The sequence below is a fragment of the Fringilla coelebs genome, assembly GCF_963513975.1.
Source record: "Fringilla coelebs genome assembly, chromosome: 11".
NCBI lineage: Eukaryota > Metazoa > Chordata > Aves > Passeriformes > Fringillidae > Fringilla > Fringilla coelebs.
The window spans coordinates 21,657,689-21,669,954 of record NC_140037.1 but is presented as its reverse complement, the minus strand read 5'-3'; positions in this window follow the sequence as shown (position 1 = coordinate 21,669,954).

Genomic DNA, 12,266 nt, shown 5'->3' with positions numbered 1-12,266 from the left:
TTTTGTCCCGTTGCTGTTGTTTATAAATGAGAAGAAAAGAGGAATGCTAAGTAGGATTATTGTAAAGTACGTGCTTGTTCTCCAGGAGTGTATTTTCCATTTTCTTATGAAGTACTGATGCTGCTCCAGCGTGTTTTATTAATCAGATATATTATTTATCTCAGAGCAGTGGAAGCCCCCAGCTGGCACTGGGAGTCCTACTGTGTGACTGCTGCACACACATGTAGTAATAAAAGAATAAAAGGGATCCTGCCTGGCTCTGTGCAAAGGTTACAGCCAGCACAGCCCAAGGTCTGCTTGCTTCAGGCCTCGTGGGCCAACAGCTTCAGCCACACTTTGTTAACAACATCCTCTCACTAGCATGGGGCCCACACAGAGCAATTGCTGCATCCAATTAAATGATCATTAGTAATGGAAAGAGATTTTGTTAAAAAAAAAATATATCTATTAAGGGAATTCTCCTATCTTATGGTATTACAGCCTGGTTTCCCCTTGTGTCTGTTCTTGATGGTTTGGTAACCCAATGGACAAAGCAGAGCTTATTTTTTATTGGATTATTATTCATAAGTGGGACTCTGCTGGGTTCACAGTTCCACATGGAGCAGTTGGATGCAGTAGGACGGAGACTGGGAGAGCTGGGAATGTTCACCTGGACAAGAGGAGGCTCCAGGGAGAGCTCAGAGCCCTTTCCAGTGGCCAAAAGGGCTCCAGGAGAGCTGGAGAGGGAAGGGGATGGAAGGACAGGACACAGGGAATGGCTTCCCACTGCCAGAGGGCAGGGCTGGATGGGATTTGGGGAAGGAAATACTTTCAGTTAAAAATGTGAAGAGTGTGATTTGGTGGGGTAAAGCCACACAGGCACAAAGATCCAGTCAGAAGCTGCAGAATGGGCTGGGTAGCTGGACTGTGAAGCCTGAAATTCTTGGAAACCCCTTGTGCTAATCAGCAAATGATCCAAACCGTAAAAAAAATGCACCAGGCAGCAGTGCAGGAGTCACAGGATCCTCCAAGAGGAGATGCCCGTGGAAGGTCATTGTCTGCAGAGTCCATGGCTGCAGCATGGAGAAATGATGCATTCCTCAGTCCTTTGGCACAGAGATGCTACTACTGAGACTCATGTACCTTCCTGGGATCAGCAATGTAATTTTGAGATTATAATTTAGGAAATAGAAATAAAATGTGAATTAAGCCTAAGTACAGGAGCCAGGAGACATTATGAACAGTGTAGCTATTAATTCTCTACAAAGAAGAATAAATAAGACAAAGGCTTTAATTACCTCCCCCTCTGGGGTGCATTTGACATTCCCCCTCTGTCACAGCATGAGCTTGCTTTTTCTCTGGCCAAGTCAGACCACCTCTGCTTTCAGCAAGGCAATTTCCAGAGATGCAGACGAAGAAGAACCACTGTGGCTTTAAAATTAGTGTAGTCTTATTTGTCTTTTCAAGTTCATTTATGTCAGTTGCCACCGGAGCCAGAGTGCAATCTCTTTTTAATCATTTCTTCATTCCCCCTTGAACGGTCACAGTGTAGCCAGCTAGGAACAGAGATGAAAAACTCCACTTAATTTGGTTGCTTTTCATCGGGAAGTTCACTTGCTACAGAGCCACTCTATTAGACCAGCAATGTCAAAGCAGCTCAAGACATTAGCTGTCAGAGGAACTCTCCATAACCACCTGCTATTTACATGCAAAACATGCCTCCCTGGTGAGCCTCAAACTGTAAACACATTTCCAGAAGAAAACTACTGACTTAAGCTATGACAGAAACTTATTTTTTTTCCTTTTTATTATTTTTTTCTTTTACGTGATGTGGAAAAAAATTCCCTTGTTGTCAAAAGCCTGCAAGAAGCCCCATTAGGGAAGAGCTCTTATTGCTTTAAATGCTTCCACACAACTGCTTTGATTTTACTTCTGCAAAAAGGTTATAATTTATTTGTCTCTTCACTCCTGTCTACCCCATAGCAACTGTGATTACACACAAATAATGAAATCTGATTGTCTTGCCTTGCAGTGTGACAGAGTCGCTGCAATACTAATAGCTGGTTATTTATAGCTCTGTGCTAATTCAGCTCTGCTGAATGATGCTCTGGAAGGTCAGCCTCCCATCCATCTGTGGCTGTTTGCTGCTCTGCTGAGCATGTGGGGTCTGTGTTTTCTCCAGATCCACCCAGCAGCTCCTGAATTCACGATTATCCTTCCAGTTCCTTCCCCTGCCCTTCCTCCCTTCATCCTCAAGGCACAGGAAGGGTCTGAACTCTTTTCAGCACGGCCTAAAACCCCTTTTGGTGCTCTGGAGATGTTTGATGGCACCAGGTGGGTGTGGGCAGATACTCTGTCAGAATTTCTGCTGGTGAAAGGGATTGAAGAGTGAAAATTGATTAAGCATATGCCCAGTTCAGAGGCCATTTAATGATCTGAGTTCCTACGTCCGGCAGTAGCCCAAACAAAGTGTTGGGATAACTGAAAAGTTGCAGAATTCATCTGAGAGCAAACGCAGAACCCATTAGCTTTTGCAAACAGATCATTATTTTTTTTCTGAGAGGAACTGCTAAAGTGTATCTTTAGATATTGGTTCTCGTCTAACTGTGTGAGAAAGTTCATTATTCGGGAATTTTGAGATCTTATCCTCCTGATATGAGAATTAGAGAGGTGTATTAGAAAGGCGGCAGATACTGCCTTGGCATCAGATGGAATTTCATTAAGATTAAATTTATTCCAGTACATTTAGAAAGTAATTATTGCCACAGAAATGTTATGCCAGTCTAATATTTTTTCCTGTTAATACAGAGCCCAAAACTCTGGGTAATGTCAGGCTAAGTTGGTGGTTTTAATGTAACAATTCTCTGAGCTTCTCGTCCTTTATCCTTCTATATTCTGAATTTCAGCTCCTCCTTGAGATTGGAAGGGGACGTGGGGAAGAGCGTGTGGCTGTATAACTGGCAGGAAATCTGCATATGGAATCCCAAGCAGGCAACTTCTTAACAAAATTGAAGCTATTTCAACTATGCAGAAGTCAGTTTGTGCAGAAAGATAGATTAGGTGACCTATTAGGAGTTTTTCCCATTTCTGGCTTTATGCTTCTGAGAATACAATGCTTGCCACCAATGCCTGAAAGTCATTATTCCAATGTTCCTTTTCTGCTGATGAGAGATACGCCCCTCAGAGATTTCTACACATTCTTGGCATCTAAGAGATGGCAAATTAGGCAGGGAGAATGGGAGTAAGCTACAGGATATTGTAATGCCTAAATGGAAAAATAATGGACTTCCATCTCAGAATATTCCATCTACCTACAAAGTACCTGAAAGGTTATTTTGATATGACTTTTTGGAGTCAAATTTCCTCCTGTGTGCATTGCGGGTAGAAAATGAAAACGATGTAACAAATTTGAAAATACGTAAATAAACCAGGGGCCAGTAAATGAAACCCATCAGCTCTGGCAGTGATGCTGCTGCCCCAGCCTGGCAGAGAAATCCCCCTGTGCTGGGAGGGAGGAGGGCAGGTTTTTCTTATTTTATGAACTGAAGATAAAAAAGCCAGTGCATCTCAGAGCTCTGAGGTTGCGTATTTTGCAGCATCTCTGAGTAAGGAGAAAGCTAAATGCAGAAAAAACCCTAAAGCTAGAGATGCTCAAGGCTCCTTGGAATGAGATGTGGGGAAAAAAAACCCAAAACTTTCAGGGCTATTTCCAAAGAGCTTTCAGACTTGTACTGGAACTAGCCATGGGGAGGTGTGACAGTACATGGTGCACACATGCAGCATGGAAATACTGCCTGGTTTGAGCTCTGCAGTTGAGATACTTCATCATTCAGTTAAAATAATTACTTAGGAAAAATTTAAAGGGGAGAAACTCAGAGTAGCATGGTAATTTCTTGAGTACTTTATACATTTTCTATAAATTTATTAATATGGATTCAAAGACGTCCCCAACTGCTCTGAAATCCTGGAGAGGTGATGCTGTCTCCCACCCTACATCTTTTTAGCTCTGGACTGAGTGTAGGCACAAAGCTGCGGCCAGTGATGGAGTTTAACCTGTTTATCCCCAGGACAGTAGACAGAACACAGAGTTACCACTGAGACTGAATCTCTGACAAAGGCTGGGACTTCAGGAAGCTCGACACAACAGGACTTTTGTGTTTTGAAATGATTAATTAGATCTTTCTTTAAACAAGCAAACACTTGGACATTTACCCAACATTCAGCTCTGTATTTGCCAAAATAATTACTGACATGAAGGGAAGGCTCTTTTCAAGTCCTCTTTACCAGAAGCCATTCCATGCAAAATTAGTTCAATGTTTTGGGCTTCCTGCAATCTCCTTTTCCATTAATTAGTTCCATTAAAACACAAATTCATCCTTTTGCTCTGGTTTCTTTTTGTGGAGGACTCATATGTCGTAACTTCAGCACTGTCATAATTTTTATAACAAATAGCTTCAAAGCTATTTATTGTACAACATAAAAGAAACAAAAAAACTAAATCTTTTGATTACTGGCCTTTACAGGGACTAGATAAGCTGGCAAACAAAAGGATTGGAATATGATGAAAGTGTTCAACCTTAACTGGGGCTTGGTACAATGTGAAAACAGAATTTAGGCAGATACTTAAATTTGGACTAAAGCTAAATTTCCTGAGTAGGAACAGTCTCTTGAATTGGAGATTTCATTAGGTAAAACATTTATTTGCCTTACTAGTTAAAAAAATAGAGTTTCACTTTCACAGTGACTGGGATTGCTTCTTTGCTGTTGGGCCTTTATCAGCACCACAGGCTGATTTTTACACAAAAATATATTGCAAGAGTTCTTAGCTCTGTGGAGAACAGCCATGAAGGTGCCAGGATTTGGGGTGATTTGCTGTGATTTCCTGAGGTGTGGAGCTGGGGAAGGAGCCCTCAGTGGTGCAGAGGGGTGCCCCAAGGGAGACTGAACACACAGAAGCAGAGCACAGAAGCCAATATTTGAGTAATTAATGAAAAATAATCCTGTGTGATAGCAGAGTGCTTGGCACTGGATTGAGGAGCTGTAAACAGAGGATATCACAGTTTGCACCACTTTGAACTGAGCTTCTTGGTGATGTTTTCAATCAAAACTACCTGAACATACTGTGCAAACCAAATCATCTTTAGACCAACTTTGGTGTGATAAATACTCTTATTCAGGAAGTATCTTACTAATATTAATGCTGAACTAGATCATGGTTACTCAACTGTTGTTTTCTTTATGATGCTGTAAATTTATACTACCAAAGAGAAAGAAGGATTTGGTTGGTTAGCTGGTTAGTTTTGGGTTCTGTTTTTTGTCACATACCTCCATTGTAAATCTTGAACAGTGCATTGAAGCTGTTTTCAGGTATAAGGAGGGATCCAAACCCCAAGAATTTCATGACCTCCTTTACCTCTGCTCTTCTTACAGGAGTTCCAGCACAGTAACATTTCCTTTGAATTATTAATTTCCCCACACTTCAGATCATAGTTCACTGGAGAGAGCAGTAACTGAAGAATCTCCTCTATTTGGGAGTGATGAGCTTGTAATGAACATTTTTGTCCTGCCTGAGCAGCAGTGCTGAGGGATGACCATGGGAAAGGTAAAACACACATTTAATTTAGGGACTGATAGTGAACAGTGGAACTGCTGCTGCTTAGCTGGATGTTATTTTCCTCCTGTGCTGGTTTCATCCTGGAGGCCTGAGTTACCTGGCAAACAGGAACTCTTAAAGGCCCCTTAAAGTGCAGTTAAACCAAGGGATAACTTTCCATTCTAGCTCTGAAAAGCCAGAGGCTCCAACTTCTCTGAAAGTTGGACCTCCCTGCATGAACACTAATTTTAACATAAAGAAAAAAAAAACCCTAAATTAGGGGATGAGTAGTTTAAGAGAACTGTTAAATTTCAATCCTGGCTTTAATTAAGTGACTATTATGTGTCTAAGTACCTTAAAAACTTTGCTTCCATGCATTCAATTATTATTAAAGATAATTCTTAAAAATTACTAATGGAAATTTTTAAAGATAGATTAAGTATAATTTGAATCTGTATATGAATGTTTTTGGGATTTGATTAGAATTCATCAATAAAACTAGCTTTTAATTATCCTTTTTGAGGACTCTTTCTTATGTGGATGCTCTCCTTTGTAATACTGTATAATGAATGCATTTAGAAGCATCTGTGAGTCTTTGCTCATGTACTTGACATGATTCTGGCCTTTTAACTTCTGAAACATTTCTCCAATTAAGCTGTTCAAGCCCTTAAGGCTGTCCACAGCTGCTGCAAATTGATTGCTCCCATGATGGTATTTAGAATCCCTTGCTGAAACATGAGAGGGCAAACCCCAGCATTTTCTAATATCTTTTTTTTTTTTATCCTTTCAGATTTCCTTAATTTAAAGGAAATTTTTTAAAGGTACTCTGAAAGGTAATAACTTTAAAGGTAATCTGAAAGTTCCAGTTTTCCTTCCTCTCTTCTTCATCATCTCCCTCCTATACTGACCATCCTGAAAATATTTATTTCTAAAGGCCAGCCTGTCCTGGGTTAAACTTTAAAAATATTCCTTTGGTCGGAGGAAATCTGCAGCATAAATGAGAAAGCCTTAAAAACTATTGAGAGACAGAATTGCAGCTGGAGGAATTCAGCAGTGTAAAGTTCTGAGGGGGTTTATGTGGAAATGTTTGCCCATTTTTGCAGTTGTGGCGGAGTCACTCATTACTGGGGCAGTCACCCATGGCCTGGGAGCTGAACATCCCCTTGATTCCTGGAATTCCCACTGGGATTTCACTGATGGAGAGAGCTGGTGCTGTTCTTCTGCACGGCAGTCAGTTCTGCACTTCTTCCAAAAAAATATTCCTCGTGCTGTGGCCTTACTTCTTCTTCCCTCTGGAGTCTCTCTGCAAGAGAGTTTGATCCAACTCCTGCAAGAGTTTCATCCAAACTCTTGTGAAAATTTTGTAGGGTACTGTTTGCTGCATCAACGTTCACATCAAGGGCTGTCAAATCTCCAAAAATTACAGATTTTCTCAAGAAAACAAAAAGCTGAAAATATTGAGTATTTCTGTTATATTTTCCACAAGAACCTGCTGGTAACTGTGGATTTAGGAATGTGGTTTCCCTCGGAACCCTGTGTAGTTGTTTTGCTGTTAAGTGAGCTCTTCTTGGTGTGCTGGGGTTTTAGTGGCTGAGCATTGATAAATGAGTTTTTCCCTATTTATCTGGAAGTTCAGATATGGCCAGTGAACCTGTTATAACAGGGTATGAGAAGGTGGTGACTGGATTGGCAAGCATCAGAAATGAAGAGTTTATGACTTTATTTAGTTTGACATTTAGTCTTGATCCTCTCATTAACCACTGAAATCTCCTACTCCAGTAAATTCCAGGAAGCCCTCTCCCCTCTAAGCACTTTATTTGAGAAAGGCTAAAATGTAATTCCTTAAGCAGAGCTTCCAGTCTCATTAGTTTGACATTAAATCAGTTTGCTTTCATGATTTTTATTTGCACACTGTTATTGATGGACATTTAATACTAAATTTCTAAACCTGCAGTGAAAAGAAATTCCAGCCAGGCAGCAGATTAGGTGACAGAAGGATGAAGTCTCTGTTATCAGAAGCACCATTGCTCTTCTAAAGAGTGGGAATGGTTTAATTTCATCTCATCTAATTGTTATCAGCAAGTTGCCATTGGTTCATTAAAAACGTTGCCCATCGAAATAGCAGCACTCTAATGACTTTATATAAAGGTCTGCTTCCAAGGCACTGTGTTGTTCATGGCAGACACAAATTAAAATGAATCATTCTGAAAATTATTTTTTCAGTTACTTCATTTCATCATAATTTTAAAAGCTAGGAGTTGGAATCTAATTTTCTTCCTAAATTATTTTTAACATTTAAATGAGGAAGAAAGGAAACACATTCCTCTAGTAATAGCCTGAGACTTCAGCATCTTGTTTATGCTTTTTTTTAATTGCTTCTTTTCTAAATGAACATTATACCAGCTAAACTCATTGTCATATTTATCCATATATTCAATGTTACATGTTAATTTTCTGAGAGCATCTCAGAGCACTGGTTTTGAGAGGATTTGGCATTATTTTTAAATTTTGTATGCTTTTTTGAATGAAAGATGAAGAAAATCAAATTTCAGATGGATATTTAAATCATCCTCATCACCATCATCATCATCATCATATATACCTTGGCTTAAATAACAAAATAACTGAGCACATTTTTCCCTGAAGAAAATGAATATTCTTGTTCACTTTCAGACTCTCAGTGTTAAGATTCCCTTTAGCTGGAGCACCTCTGTAACTTTGCTGCCTACAGAAGAAACTTTCCTGTGTGGTTCATGCACTAAAGGAGAAATTATTCCAATTTTTAGTATCATTTTAAACATGGCCTGAAAATCATCAAACAGCAGAGCATAAGAGGGGTGTCAGCCCAAACTCCTGCCTTAAAATGCAACCTGTAGCAAGAGCAAAACAACTGAGTGAATTAAAAATATTTACATAAACGCTCTTGGCGCAAACAGCAGCAATGTGTAATTATCTCCTTGTTATGCTTTGCTCTCTGATTAGCATTGAAGGGGAGGGACCAGGACAGAATAGGCAGAGCAGGAAGGCAGCCAGCACATTTGCTGCCACTTGTGTATACATAATCTTAGTAAATCAAATTGGCAAAGTGTCAGCTGGCACTCGGCTGCTGTGTGTGTGTGTTCTGCAGCCGTCTTAGACAAAATGCAATTTTTTGGACATAATCAATAATTATTATTGCAGGCATCACAATTAAACAGTTAGAAGCAAGTTATTAAGCTCAGCTGATGGTGTTTTCTGTGAGAGGTAATGGACTGTGCAGGCTAGAATTAATCTTAGTGGTTTTGTCTGAATTTGGCTCCAAAGGCACTCGGAGCTTTGGAGCCTTTGTCCCTGGGACAGACTCTCACTGTCACCCTCTTTCCTCAAGGCACACTGGTTTTCCTCTCCAGGTTCTGTGGAAATCTCAGTGAATTCTCAAACGTGCCACAGTGGTTATTTATGTTAGTAAGCAATTAGTTTTCCACTCTCTTAGAAAACTTACTGCGACAAACAGCAGAGAGCATATCCGTTTTCACATTTTGGAACTTTTTCCTGGTCTGATGAGAAAGTGTTTAGTCCCAGTTGTTCAGATTTTCATCTTTCCAGCGCTGAAATTTCTCTTTTGAAGCTTGACATTGATAACCAGAACTCATTGGAATTGCTCCTTTGTCAGAGCCTTGTTTCCTCTGTCTGTCTAATTTCTGCACAAGTTATACTTGCAAATACAATAAATAAATCCTTGCAGGAACAAAGGCCATTACTGGTTTTGATAATCCTGAGCAGGAGCACTTTGCTTGGGAGTGGGCAACAGAGGCTGAGGTTAACAATCCAAGGTCATTCTCTGGGCCAGCAGAAATTCATGCTGTGAACCTACTTTTTTTTTTGCTGCATGAGGTGGAACACGTTCTCTAGTCAAACAAGAATTCTGTCCATGCTTAATTATGTATATATGCACATCTTATAGAATAATTGAGAGGATGTCTCTGGAGGTGAAGTGATGCCCTGCTCGAAGCAAGGCTGACTCTGGGTTGGTTCAGGTCAATGACTTTGATTTTAGGTTTTTATTCTTGGAAAGGTTTGGTTTAGAAGGTGAGAATGAAGTAGGTTGAACAAAAGGAACCATCAGCAGAGAGGTGTAAAATTAGGGGGGGAAAGGGAGTTGGAGGGAGGTTGTCTATCCAAAATTTGGAAGGAAAAATGAAAAGAAAGGGAGAGAAAGGGAAATCAGCAAAGTGGGATTAGTGGCTGTTGTGAGCAAAGCAGGCTCAGCCTGCAGAAAATGATGCAAATTATTGCCCATGCAAGGTGGAAGGTGAGAAAGAAAAACAAAATCCATATCCCTTCCCCCTGACACAGCTGTGCCCTGAGCAGGGCTGTCTGGGAAGGGCCACATCCAGCATGAGGCAGGAGAAACAGGGATTGTGTTCCCTCCTGAGTGTGGAGATGAGTCTGGAGATTTTTTCCTGCTCCCTCTGGTACTTCTTGAAAGATGAAAAAAAAAAATGATCCGAGTGGAAGGTGTTGGAGCTTCACCAAAACTGTGCCTTCAGAAGGAAAGAGGGAGTGATTCAGTTCTGGTAAAGGGATTTTTGCTTTTCATTTGCTCCCTCCTCTGAAAAAAAACCCAAACACGTGTGTTAGAGAGTGTATCCTCATCACCTCCCTCCTTCCCAAATTAATTCACTCCTTATGAAGAGATAGCTCCATTTATTCATTTGGAAGATGTAAGAAACAGGAGAGCTGGATCTCCTGCTTCTAAATGTAGTTAGATAATATTAATAGAGGGGGAAAAAAAAGCTTTCCAATATTAGGAAAGCATATTCATCATGACTAGAACAAATATATGCACTAATCTGCTGCAAAGTGCTGCTGAAAATAGTGCTCCTGAATGGAAGGGGAAGTTGGTGTTTCTCCCAGGAATACTCAGTCTGAACACCCAATTAGGGCTTATAGAGGCAATTAAGGCTGTGACTGCACTCACAGAGAAGCAGCAGAGTTGTTTGAGCATGGCATTCCACTTGAATTAATATATTCCAGTTCTTTGCAAGGTTAATTAGAGCCAGTTGTGATGGGGGAAATGGAAAAGGACATGGCAGGTTGAAATTGCTGACTAATTCCATGTTTTGAGCTGAGCAGTGGTATGATGGCAGCCGTGGCTTTGTGGGTACTCTGAATTTTTTGCATAAGATAAGCCCTTAGCCCAAATTTTGTAGATATTATTATTATTATTATTATTATTATTATTATTATTATTATTATTATTATTATTATTATTATTATTGTTGTTGTTGTTGTTGTTGTTGTTGTTGTTGTTGTTATTGTTGTTATTGTGTTTGTGAGGGTCCCCAGGATGAGATGAGAATCTGACTACATGTTCTTAGAAGGATGTTATGTATATATTATATTATATTATATTATATTATATTATATTATATTATATTATATTATATTATATTATATTATATTATATTATATTATATTATATTATATTATATTATATTATATTATATTATATTATATTATATTATATTATATTATATTATATTATATTATATTATATGCTATACTAAAACTATACTAAAGAGAAAGATACAGACAGAAGGCTTAACAAGAATGAATAATAAAAACTCGTGACTGACTCCTCAGAGTCTGACACAGCTGATGGTGATTGGTCATTAAGTAAAAACAATTCCCATGGAACCAATCAAACCATGACCAGTTGGTAAACAATGTCCAGCCACATTCCAAAGCAGCAAACACAGGAGGAGCAATCAGATAATTATTATTTACATTCTTCTCTGATGCTTCTCAACTTCCCAGGAGAAGAAATCCTGACAAAGGGATTTTTCAGAAAATATCACAGTGACAATTATTATTATTAATGTTGTTACTGTTATTATTGTTTTTTATTTCTTTTCTTCACATTTTCCATTTAGCATTAATTTCAAATTAAAGTCAGTTTTTTCTTTAGATCTATAGCCACCACTATAGTAGCTTAAAAACTGAAGGTTTCATTTGTACCCTCCTCCACCTGTAAAAACTTAACAGCTTGCTGCACAAAATAATTAAAACCTGAGCTTTCCTCTTTCTCTTTTAAAGAGCTCCTGTCACTTCTAAACCTCTCCTAAGACACCTGTCCTGCCGTTGCTCCCTGCCAGAGCATTTAGACAATTTGTGATGTATTTTCCTGACTATTGGGAAAGCAGGCAAAACCAGATGAACACCTATTGGGCTGTGTGCTGCTTCTGAGTGCCAATTATCTGAGAAGAACACGGTAATTATGTGACAAATGCCCTTGTAGCAGCCAGGGAGAGATCTGTTAGTCCCCAGTGAAACAGTTGGATGCACCTCAAGGTAATTCTGCTTCCTTCAGAAAAGATTTGCTTCTTAACAAAAATGAATGTGTTGCTACATGATAACTTATTATTAAACGTGTAATTTATGGTAATTTTAGGTAGCACAGACTGACTGCCTTTTGGTCTTTGTTTCTTGAAAGAATGCCAAGCACACAGATTTCCCATCCCAGGGCTTCTGCAAACTTCACCTCGTGTTCTGCAGCATCTCAGTGAAAGAGGGAAAGGAGCCTGAGAGCTGTAAATGACTGACTGAGGTTCAGGTCATGGACAGGCCCTTAGCTCTTCTGGGACTGGATTCCAGACAAGGGGAAGAAAGAATAAAACCAGGAAAAAATGTTAATATGGACTCAGACCTCTAG